This window comes from Cnephaeus nilssonii (genome assembly GCF_951640355.1).
Source record: "Cnephaeus nilssonii genome assembly, chromosome: 7".
NCBI lineage: Eukaryota > Metazoa > Chordata > Mammalia > Chiroptera > Vespertilionidae > Cnephaeus > Cnephaeus nilssonii.
The window spans coordinates 47,665,325-47,678,386 of NC_137078.1; the positions used below are offsets into that span (position 1 = coordinate 47,665,325).

At 37.6% G+C, this 13,062-nt stretch overlaps 1 protein-coding gene across 7 annotated transcripts in view; it reads left to right on the forward strand.

The window, feature by feature from the left end:
• ZZZ3 (zinc finger ZZ-type containing 3) overlaps nucleotides 1–13,062 on the forward strand; it is a 102,867-nt gene that overhangs the window by 5,097 nt on the left and 84,708 nt on the right. The gene's annotated exons all lie outside the window — the stretch shown is intronic.

A 13,062-nucleotide genomic window follows, 5' to 3' on the forward strand; every position in this document is an offset into this window, starting at 1 on the left:
AGGTAATTTTGCTTTGTCAGAGACAAGTGAGTTGAATAACTTTCCCTGAGGAGACTTAAACTATGTATTTTATTATTTATCACTTTTTTGGAATTCCAGTATGTTTACTTATTAGTAATTTAAGGACATTTTGAGTGCTAGTGATGCCAGCTACTATAAACAGGGATCTTGAGCCTTCAAAATAACTAACCAAGTAAAATAAACCTATGGACTTTATTCAGAAACTACTAATTGCAGTAAATGACTTTAAAGTTTGCAGCCCTAACAGGGTTGGTTATCTGATTTTTTTTAGCTCACAGGTTATCCACAGAATTGGCCATTGGAGTTAGGCACACTGACAAGCTGAACTGTCTGTCATCTAATTTCAAGGGAGAAGGAAGAAGAGCTATTAAAAAGAAGATGGAACTATAGAAGTTAATAGTATTTTAAGGCTATTACCTGGAGACATACAGTCTTAAAATCATTAATTTCTGAATGAGTCCTATATTGTAGAGATGTATATAGTATGTGATGTGTCTTAGTGATGACATCAATCGTAAATAAACTTTTATTCCATGTACTGTGTTTAAGGAAATAAATTGGAGTCTTTTAAAAAGATTGTTATAAGAGTAACCCTTTTCAGAGCTTTGTTAATGCACTTCAGTTTCTTAGAAAATTCATTTACAGAACTCATCTGATGATACCAAATAAAAATGGTGCTGTTATGTATGGAATTTCCTTTGTTTAATTTTATTGCCTTTGTCTATTTATTTCCTTAGTTAATATTTCAAGGGATTATCTTTCAAATAAGGTTCGTTCTATTTAATATTTGATACTAATAGTAATTTACCAGTTGTCTAAAGAACATTTGTTGAAGGAATTTTCAAAACAGATGATTAGAATTAGTAAATGTTCTTTCTGCATTATTCAGTTACTAGAGGCCCGGTGCATGAAATTCGTGCACAGCGCGGGGGGGGGGGGGGGTTGTCCCTCAGCCCAGCCTGCACCCTCTCCAATCTGGGACCCCTCGAAGGATGTCCGACTGCCTGTTTAGACCCGATCCCACCTAAACGGGCAGTTGGACATCCCTCTCACAATCCAGGACTGCTGGCTCCCAACTGCTCGCCTTCCTGCCTTCCTGATTGCCCCTAACCACTTCTGCTTGCCAGCCTGATCACCCCCTAACCACTCCGCTGCCAGCCTGATTGATGCCTAACTGCTCCCCTGCCAGCCTGTTTGCCCCCAACTTCCCTCCTCTGCCGGCCTGGTCACCCCTAACTGCCCTCCCCTGCAGGCTTGATCGCCCCCAACTGCCCTCCCTTGCAGGCCTGGTCCCTCCCAACTGCCCTCCCCTGCTGGCCTGATCACCCACAACTGCCCTCCCTTGCAGGCCTGGTCCCTCTCAACTGCCCTCCCCTGCTGGCCATCTTGTGGTGGCCATCTTATGTTTACATGGGGGCAGCCATCTTGTGTGTTGGAGTGATGGTCAATCTGCATATTACTCTTTTATTAGATAGGATATAGTTTTGAGCCCTGATATTGAGTCTTTATCCTCAGCACACTGACTGTCCCAAGATGAGAAATGTTTCATATTGTTTCTTTGCTTGCCTTCTTAGTTTCTTTTAATATGTTAAGTTAAACCTCATGCCTCATTGGTAGAATGATGGTAGGTAGTGTTTGATTTAGCTATAAAGGCTGTGTGTTTTAATCATTTTAATGGCTGGTTTGAGAATTTTATTTTATTTTTTATTTTTTATTTTTTTGAGAATTTTAAATAATGGGAAATAATATAACTATATTAACATTTTGATAGGCTTCTTCCAGTATTTTAAATATATATGTTTTACATTATTATAGCTAAAACATATTTAATTTCATGCCCAGCTTTTTAACCTAATGTTGGGTAACATTATCCCATTTTCACAATGAGTCTTCATAATTATTATAATAAATGGCTGTATGATGTTCCATGTGTAGATGAATCATTTCTCCTGTTCTAACATTTTGCATAAATAACACTGAAGAATGTTTATACATGTTTCCTATATAAGTATTACTGTCCAATATATTGCCAGAAATGATTTTTAGCTCACATTTTATAGGCTCTTACAACCAATTGTAATATTTATAAAAAGTATCAATTTATGTTTATATTGAAGTGGCTGTTGCTCTGTACCCAACAATAAATATTATTTATAGAAACTTAATAGGGTGTAAGTCATACCACTTTTTTTCTTAGGTTACTACTGAGGAGAAACATTACTTGATGGTTAATAGATGTAATCATTTTGTGAATTTTTAAGATAAATAATTTTTAAATTAATGTAAACATACCTTTTGACCTAATTTTGTACTACTAACTTATGAAATTCCTCCTCCAGAAATGTAATAAAAAATTAAAATATGATTTAATGCTGTTTCTTTAGTTTTTCTAAGTTAGATTTAAATAAATTTAAGTTTTTAACCTCATCTGGCATTGGTGTAAAGTGAGAATCTAAATGTTTTTCCTCCAAATTGATAATTGTCTTAACTCTATTAAATAATCCTTTATGTTCTCATTGCTTTATGTTTCATTTTTACATTTTAAATGTTTATATTTAATACTGTTGATTTTTATTCAAAACTTTATAAAAATATTAATAGTGTTTTTTAGATGATTATTTGACATGTTTAATATAATTTGCCCTGGTCTCTTTTTATTGTTTGTTTTCTGATTGATTTTTAAGAGCACTTTATAGGATAATAAAGCTCATTCTGTACAAAACAATGTTTTATAAGTTCTTTTGTTATTAGCCAAAATTTTTGAAATAATTCTTTTTCCATACTCCAGAATTAAGTAGAATTCAATGAAGCAGTTTTCTCCTTTCTTAAACAGACAAAATATGAAACTACTTTAAGAGTTCAGTACTAGAGGCTATAAGAGAAAAACTACTTTGGTAGATTTTTGTAGAATTAGAGAAATAAAATTCTAAGATCAGTAATTTAGGATCTGTGCTTAAGGTATTTCCTTTACTAAATATAGTAATAGACAAGTTGACATCATATGCTTCTAATATATTTAATGAAAAAGTGCTGATTGGTAGTTCTAGGACTCAAGTTATAGAATCACAATATCTTGCTTCAGCTGTTAAGACCAGTGTGGTGCATTTACTGTAATTTAATGAAGAATAACAAAATTTCAGATGACTATCAGTGAGGACATCCATGTCAAGGAGGGCATTTTTAATATTGAAAGTTCTTACTGTTTAGAAAGGAGTGGTCTTTTTTTTCTTTTATGAAAAAATTATTCAAGATCTTAAAATAATCATTCTGAAAAGATATTTGCATTTATTTACATTTTAAAACTGTGATGGCTCCAAAGCTGCTATTTTAACATTTTCTGCTATTTACAGATTAGTGTGATTGCATTAATGCTAGGAAGAAAAATCAGATTAACTTTGAGTGAGAAACCATAGTAAATATTGGGAAAGATGTGTTTCTTGTGTTTGGGGTCACACAAAGAGAATTGCAGGTGAAGAGCTTGATGTGATGACATTTTCTACCTTGGTTTGGGATGAGATTTAAAGGGATTGGAACATCATCTATACATTTTATTTCTACTGGGACTCAGCTACCCCATAAAGGGATAAGTTGGTTTGTGAAATGGCACAGAAATGGTCTAGGAAATAGCAGGTGCTAACTTCTGGCTCTTATTTATCTTCTTTCCTTTTTTTAAAAATCAGAAATTTAAGGAAAACATCTGCATTTTTTAAGTACATTTCCCATTAGTATGCAGATTAATGTATTTCATAAGAAAAGTGAGATAATGCTCTATTTGGCTTGGCTGTATTATAGAGGGAGATACCAAGATATCTTCCTCCTGAAAAAGGTGTGTGGTTTGTGAGATTTATCTACTGATAGCCTTTGAGGAACTTGAATACTTCTCTATATTAACTCTCTACTGCCCTCCCAAACCTTAATTCTTAATCTTAACTCTCTCCACTGAATAGAATTTTAAAATGATTTTGCAGTATTGTTTTATTTCCTGAGGGAGAAATTTCCTTTCCCCCCCTCCCTGCTTTAAAAGAAAAAAGTAAATGTGATTAACACACAGAAAATTCCTATAAGGCTACATACAGTTCAGTGAATTGTCACTATGTGAACACACCTGTAAGAAGTTGAACATTATATAAAGCCCAGAAACTGTCTTGAGCCCTATTCTGGTCATGAAAACTCCCCTCTCCCCATGAGAAACCACTATTTTGATGTCTGGTACCATAGAATAATTTTGTGTGCTTTTGAACTTTAATTTCCTTTATAAACATTACTGCATCTTTATCCTGTTGTGATATGAGTAACCTGAGAAATCCTAGAACTCAATATTTATACCTGGAGATTTCAGCACTTTGAGTTAGACTTTTTTCCTCCTGGCATTCAGTTTTCAAGAACTCCCTGGAAGGGGTTGGCCACCAAAGAAAAGCCTTTGCTTTCAGATTGTGTGGTAGACCTGTTTGTGTTTTAATGTTATTTGGGCAAACAGGACACTTTTAATTGCTGTCATTGATGGCCCACAACAGCCCCTCAGCTTTTATTTTATTTTTCCACTTAAATTTTTTGTTTTGAATACTTTAGTACAGCATTCCTGATGAGCTAATGGCTTTTTGGACTTTTATCCTATGACTTGGCAGCTTTCTTTTCATTCTTTGAATTCCTTTCAAGCAGTTTCTCATTCCTATTCTGATTTTTATGACAAACCCTCTGGTATCCTGTATTATTTCTGAGAGTGTTGTGAGTGTCCCACTCCCCAAGAAAAACATCCCAGTTTAAGTTTAAGCCATTTTACTTTTAAGATATTTATTTTATATTTATGAACAGTACAAAATTGTGGCATGCAGATTATAAAATCAAATTGTAGGCTACTAAAAAGTTGAGAATCAGCTGAGAGACTTAACTTAGTATTTCCTTTCAGGTTGGCTTCACGTGTAAGTGCAATTTTCTTATCAGAAATCCTCCTCCCTTTGTATTTTCTTTTCTATGCCTCCCATTTTACTTTCTTAATTTTAAAGAAAGGCATAGTAAAAGATTTATTACTGTGTTCATGCACATAATTTTTCTTTCAGATAAGTCTCATGGTTAGCCTGGAAGATACACTTAATTTCCTTTATAAATAAATTTTGCTTACTGTCAGTTGTTACTTTAGGGTCAGAATATTATAAATAGCTTATAGTTGTTGGAATTAGCTATTTTGTTTCAGAATAATTTAAGATTAACACATACCTACATTTCAGACTCTAGTGATCTTGTATTTGCTGAGCTTTTGTGGAAATGTTAGGCAAAGGTTTTGACTAACATTTCTTTAAGAAGTTGTGGGATTTTTTGGCTTGGGGATTTTAAATGTCTGACTTTGGAGGGGGGATATCGTGTTATAGGAGAACATTATCATGAAGAATGAGGTAGAGAATATTTGACTTAGGTAATGGTTATGGAGTTTCCACTAGATTTGAATAAATGCTCTTTACTTGGCTAATGAGTCAGGACATTTTCCAGTTGGACCTAAGCCACATATATGTAGGTAGATACTTTTCTTTCTGTCGTTAGCAAAATTTCACCAAGGAAATTCTGAATCAGAATTGGTCCTCAAACATTAACATGCATTATAATCACCTTGAAGGTTTTATTTGTTTTTGTTTCTTAAAAATAATGGATGGCCGGGCGCCACCCCTAGAGTTTCAGATCTAGTAGGTTATGAGACCACACTTTGAGAACTAATACTAGGGTATAGTCAGGGCACCTATATTTAATCAAAGAAACACAAACACCTCAGAACTGATTCTGACGTACATCCTAACTGAGAACTTACGAGCAGTAGTTCTCAAAATATGGGCCCTGGCCTGAAAGGTTGCCAGTTCCATTCCTGGTCAGGGCACATGCCAGGGTTTCAGTCTCCATCCCTAGTGGGGGGCATGCAGGAGGCACCTGATTGATGTTCCACTCTTGAATAGATGTTTCTCTTCCTCTTTCTCTCTCTCTCTAAAGATCAATTTTAAAAATCTTAAAAAAAAAAAAAAATGAGCCTGGGCCCAGCTGGCTTAGCTCAGTGTTTGAGTGTCAACCTATGAACCAGTCGATTCCCAGTCAGGGCACAGGCCCGGGTTTTGGGCTCAATCCCCAGTGTGGGGCGTGCAGGAGGGAGCTCGATCAAAGATTCTCTCTCATCATTGGTATTTCTTTCTCCCTCTCTAAAATGAATAAAAAAATAAAAAAAATACATATTTATAAAATGAACCTGGGAATAGCAGCATAGCATTACTTGGGAACTTGTTACAAATACAAATTCCAACTCAGGTGGAACCCAGAAATCTATGTTTTAAATCATTTAGCTCTAAATGATTCTGATGTGTGCTGAAGTTTGAGAACCGTCTCGTAACTCAAAAGTGCCCTTCCTGGTATCTTTCTGGGCACTTACTAGAAATACAAATCTCAGCCCTAGCTGGTTTGGCTCAGTGGACAGAGCATCAGCTGGCAGACTAAAGGGTCCTGGATTCAATTCTGGTCAAGGGCACATACTTCTGTACCTCCATTGCAGGTTTCATCCCTGATCCCTGGCTCTGGTCAGGGCTCCAGATTGGGAGGCCACCCACAATGTGTCTCATATTTATGTCTCTCTCTGTGTCTCTCCCCCTCCCACTCTCTAATAACCAATGAAAAATATCCTCAGGTGAGGATTAACAACAAAAAGAAATGCAAATTTCAGGACCTACCCAGATCTTCCCAAATAACAGAATCTCATTTTAATTAATTTCCCAGGCAGTTTGAATGTATATTGAAGTTTGTGAAGGACTGCTCTAGATAATTTTTTTTAAAACATATTTTTATTGATTTCAGAGAGTAAGGGAGAGGGAGAGGGAGAGGGAGAGGGAGAGGGGGGAGAGAGAGAGAGAGAGAGAGAGAGAGAGAGAGGAGAGAGAGAGGAGAGAGAGAGAAACATCAATGATGAATGAGTATCATTTATCGGCTGTCTCCTGCACACCCCCTACTGGGGATCGAGCCCGCAACCTGAGCATGTGCCCTTGACTGGAATTGAACCCGGGACCTTCCAGTCCACAGTCCAATGCTCTATCCACTGAGCCAAACCAGCTAGGGCTGCTCTAGATAATTTTTTATTTATTTTTATTTATTTATTTTTTATTGTTTAAAGTATTACATATAGTAGTACATATATCTCCTTTTTTTTCCATTGACCTTCCCCCAGCCTCCACTACCCCCTGTCGCATGCCCTCATTTCTAGATAATCTTTAAAAGTAGTACTAATAAATCTTCTGTGTGCTACATACATAGAAGTACTGTATTTATTATTAGTTCTCACAACAACCTTGTAAGGATGGTTACTGTTACCCTTTTTCTGCAAATGAGCAAGTTGAAGCAGAGAGGTTAAGTATCTTGCTCAGTGTTATACAGGTTCCCATTTCTGGGTTTGGAATATGAACCTAAGCATTCAGAGTCTGTTTTTGGAGTTGGAGGTGTTATCATGGCCATTTGTGTACATTTGTCTTTCACCGTAGTATATATATTCAGTTTTAATGAATTTCTTGTATCACATTTTACAGTGATACTTGAATTTTCTTCCAGATCTATTGTTCAGGGACTGTTTTAAACATAAAAATAATCAAAACTGGAGTAGCTATGATTTGAATACTTTGATCTTTAAAAATAGGATGCTTTTAAGTTTATTCATTGTGTTATTTATCCAAACTTTTATGCTCTTTATACATCTTGTTTTTGCATGTAATTTTAGTAAGGCTTTTATTTTATTTTATTTACTAATTTTAGAGAGAGAAAGGGAGACAGAGAGAGAGAGAAACATCTGTGTGAGAGGAACACTGATGGTTGCTTTCTGCATGTGCCCTGACAGGGGATGGAACCCTGTCCTGTGTATGTGCCCTGAACCTGACACCTTTTGGAGTACTGGACCACACTCCAACTAATTAAGCCACACCGGCCAGTGCAGGGCATTTCTAAAAGTGTTTTGTGTACTGTGGTGTCAAATAAACAAACTACTTTGTTTAGTAAAGAGGACTACAATTTAATTCAGTACCAGGAGGCCCCAATATGCTAAAATTACTTGATTTGGAGTTCAAGTAACACATGCAGACTTGCATAACAATAGATCTAAATGCTGGTGTTAATGTCAAGGCAGTATAAGGAAGGAGCTGAGCATTCTGGTCACCATATTAATTAGAAATTTTTTAGGGAGGATTTCTGAGTCATTCTTTTTGAGTGTATAATTCAGTAATTTTTAGTAAATTTACAGTGTTGTGCAACTATTCCCACAGTCCAGTTTTAGAACATTTCCATCAATCCAAAAAGATTTCTTTTTCCTATTTTAAGCCACTCTCACCTCAGCCTGTTGTAGGTTAAAAACAAAAATCAGCTGGTGCGTTTAGAAGCTCTTCAGAATAGTAACATGCTACAGGTTAGCAGTAGAAACCTACTTATAAACCAATCCATAAATCTTTTTTTTTTGCTTTTAAGAAACTGGAAATACATATTTTTATTCTAGCTCTTTATTTCTGTCAATTCAGATCAATACACCTGATTTGTAGGCTCTAAAGTGATATCAATGGTAGTGTTTAGGCCTAGGAGACATTCTTTCACTTTATTGGCTACTCACAATCTAATATATGAAGAGAAAATGAGAATATAATGAAGAGAAACTTGCTATTTATAGTTCCAGATGATACAACTGTCGGGTTCTTGTCTGCTTGGTGGTTGCTTTGTAAGTATTCCTGTTGTCTTGATCCGAATAAGTCACAGAATGACTTTTTAAAAAAAATTGTTGACAGTATTACAGATGTCCTCCATCCCCTTTTCCTATGTCTCCCTCCTCCCAGCCCAAATGACTTTTTTTTAAACAAAGCCTTTTCTTCACATGATATGTTTAAAGAATTTTGAGGATAAAATAGCACAGTATGCTGAATAAGATAGTTGGGTTTCCTGAATTTTTATGTTTTTCTAACCATGGGTTTTTATTGTATGTAAGGCTCTTTTAACAACAACAAAAAAAACATCCTGAGTATGTTTGGCATAATGTGATATGGTTTTAATTAGTGGATTGATTAAATAATTTACTAATAAAGATGATCAGCCCTTTTTTTTTTTTAATCCTCACTCGAGGATATTTTTCCATTGATTTTTAGAGAGTGGAAGAGAGGAGGAAAGACAGAGAGAAACGTCTGTGTGAGAGAAACACATCGATTGGTTGCATCCTGCATGAGCCCCAACTAGGGCCTGGGCTGGGGAGGAGCCTGCAACCGAAGTACTTGCTCTTGACCTCAAACCTGGGACCCTTTGGTCCGAAGGCTAGTGCTCTATCCACTGAGCAAAACCGGCAAGGGCTATCAGATCTTTTGATAAATGCTTTGCTGGCAGTTTAAAAGTTGAAGAGAATTGCTGGTGTGAAATTGATTCTGACCAACATGGAAGAGCAGTGAGGGGCATATGGAAATAACCATTACTGAACTTCTCTTTTGGGCAAACAGACTCATTTTATAGTTACTGCTTTGTGGTGTGGTAAAAAAGAATGTGGGCTTGGAATCAAGACCTGAATTTAATAAATCCTGGCTCTAGCATTTCTGAGCTCTGTAATTAAGCAAATTATTTATCGCTAAGCCTTGTTTTTCTAATTATAAATGACTAGAGGCCCGGTGCATGAAATTCGTGCACGGTGTGTGTGTGTATGTGTGTGTGTGTGTGTGTGTCCCTCAGCCCAGCCTGTACCCTCTCCAATCTGGGACCCCTCATGGGATGTCCGACTGCCCGTTTAGGCCCGATCCCACTGGTAGGATCGGGCCTAAACGGGCAGTCGGACATCCCTCTCACAGTCCAGGACTGCTGGCTCCCAACTGCTTGCCTGCCTTCCTGATTGCCCCTAACTGCTTCTGCCTGCCAGCCTGATCACCCCCTAACCACTCCCCTGCCAGCCTGATTGACGCCTAACTGCTCCCCTGCTGGCCCAATTTCCCCTAACTGCCCTCCCCTGCAGGCCTGGTCACCCCTAACTGCCCTCCCCTGTAGGCTTGATCGCCCCCAACTGCCCTCCCTTGCAGGCCTGGTCCCTCCCAACTACCCTCCCCTGCTGGCCATCTGTGGCCATCTTCTGTCCACATGGGGGCAGGATCTTGGACCACATGGGGGCAGCCATCTTGTGTGTTGGAGTGATGGTCAATCTGTATATTACTCTTTTATTAGATAGTATAGAGGCCTGGTGCACGGGTGGGGTCCAGCTGTTTTGCCCTGAAGGGTGTCCCAGATCAGCTTGGGGGTTCCCTTGGGGCGTGGGGCGGCCTGGGCGAGGGGCCTGTGGTGGTTTGCAGGCCGGCCACGCCCCCCCGGCGACCCAAGCGGAGGCCCTGGTATCTGGGATTTATGTATCTTCTATAATTGAAACTTCTAGCCTTAAGCGGAGGCTTGGGCCGGCCAGGGTGTGCGGAAAGCTTGGCTTCCTCCATTGCCAGGGAAACCCAAGCCTCCCTCCTACTCTCTGTGGCCATAGCCATCTTGGTTGGGTTTATTTGCATATTCGCTTCTGATTGGCTGGCGGGCGTGGCTTGTGGGTGTAGCGGAAGTACGGTCAATTTGCATATTACTCTTTTATTAGATAGGATACTAGAGGCCTGATGCACAAAATTTGTGCAAGGGGCTCAGCCCTTGCAGCCATGGCGGCTTGCCTTGGCCCTCGCAGCCCCAGCTTCGTCCCGAAGGTTGTTTGGCTGTCCGGTCTAATTAGAATATTATGCTTTTATTATTATAGATAGTACTTTCTACTCACATATAGGATATATAAGGTACTTGATATAAAATAGGTGCTCAGTAAATGCTATTTGTTATTTTATTGATGTAGAAATGGAGGCTCAGAGAAGTTTGTTAACACTCTGAGTGACAAATACCTGATTCCAAAGCTCATGCTTTTCCAAAACACTATTCTTTGCTTCCCAGATAGAACTGGAAGTCACGGGAATCAAAAGATAGTGAATGTGCCACCTTGGAGTTCATAGATAGAACTCATAGAGAAGCCAGTTTCAGAAACTTAGGAGAAAAGATTGGTAATGACCACAGATGGTATAAACAATCAGTAGTTAGGGAAGGGTGGGGGTAAAGGGGAGAGATCAACCAAAGGACTTGTGTGCAAGCATATGAGCCTAACCAGCGGTTAAGGACAACAGGGGGGGTGGGGGCATGTGTGGGGAGGGGTGTGGGATGGGAATGGGGGGATGAGGACAAATATGTGATACCTTAATCAATAAAGAAATTTGATAGAAGGCTCTTAAAAATGAAACCTGTCATTAAAATTACAAAAAATTTCCATCGATGGCAGAAAAATGTATGAGTCATCTAAAGGAATTATTATGACTTTAACATAAGTCATTTCTATTTTTTTTTTTAATCCTCACCCTCGATGATATCATTTCCATTGTTTTTTTAAAAAAATATATTTTTATTGATTTCAGAGAGAAAGGGAGAGGGAGAGATGGAAACATCAATGATGAGAGAGAATCATTGACTGGCCTCCTACATGCTCCCTACTGGGGATTGTGCCTGCAACCCAGGCATGTGCCTTGACTGGGAATTGAACCTTGACTTCCTAATTTATAGTTTAATGCTCAACCACTGAACCATACTGGCTGGGCTTTCCATTGTTTTTTAGAGAGTGGATGAGAGAGGGAAAGACAGAAATATTGATGTAAGAGAAGCACTTCAGTTGGTTGCCTTTTGGACGAACCCCTGACCAGGTCCTAGGCCTGGGAGGAGCCTGCAACTGTGGTATGTGCCCTTGACTGGAATCAAACCCGGAATCCAACCTGGGACCCTTTGGTCCACAGGCCGATGCTCTATCCATTGAGCTAAACCAGCTAGGGCAAACCAAATACTCTTATAGCTTTATACTTAGTCACAAGTCTGATTAGTTACGACCTTAAATTTAAAATAATGAGGCTGTCAGATTCTTTAATATTAAAATTTTCTTAAATATTACAAGAACTTGAAGAAAAATATATAGTTTTAAACTTAACATGGAAATATTAATATCATGGGTTAGATATACTTAATTTCTATATTTAATTCTAATTCATTTTGGAGGTTGGTTAGTCACCTAATTGCCCTGTTTTGTTGTCTCAAGCAGTGGGAAATTTCTGTGATCATTAGCCTGACATTGGTGTCGGAAGCTGCCTTTGTCTAGGTGGTTTTTTTTCTCATGCCACAGATGGGCACACTGAACCTTTAACAAAAATTGTCCCTATAATTCAGTGGGACTCCTTTGGTTTCTTCTAAATTCAAGTTTAAGACTTTTGTAAATATTTTGTAACTCCCTTAATTCCATTGTCTGATCAAGTTCTGTAAATCCCACCTAGGTTGCTTTATCAGTTGATTGGATTCCTAGAAACCATTTGCTACCTATCAGGCTAATGGCACACGTTTTAAATTACATTTAAATGACACAAAGAAACTGAGATGTGTTAATAACTTTGCTTAATTTGTAGTGACTCAGAGTATGCCAGAAGACTATAAACGGGCAAAAAGTTTTAAAGAAAATAGTAGTTTTGGATATCATTTTCCATCCTTGGAGGTGAGGTAAGAGAAATGTAGGATATCTCATCAGCATTAGGAATATTACATTAATAGGTATAAAGTAACCTTTAATAAAATGTTACAAAGGTATCATTGTGAAACTTAAAGATGTATCTAAATAGGTTATTTTTGTTCTTGTCCATTTTAATACCTTTATTAATGCTTTAGATATACATTTGAGCTTATAAAATTTCTGAACAACTCAGCAGTCAAAGATAGATAATTAAAGCAACTTTCAAAATTTTGCCTTAAACCACAGACAGGAACCTATAGTGTGAGTTACTTAAAAGTAAGGAATTTTAAAAAGTATGAAATTTAATTAAAAAAGTTCCAATTCATTTCATAGTTTTTCAATTAAAAAGTTCAATATAACAGAAGTATTGGTGAATTCTGTTTAATTCACCAATATAAAGTTACTAAGAATAAAAGTGAATTGCACTGTTCCTTCAAGGAGCCTATAATCAAGTAGGAAATAGAGTC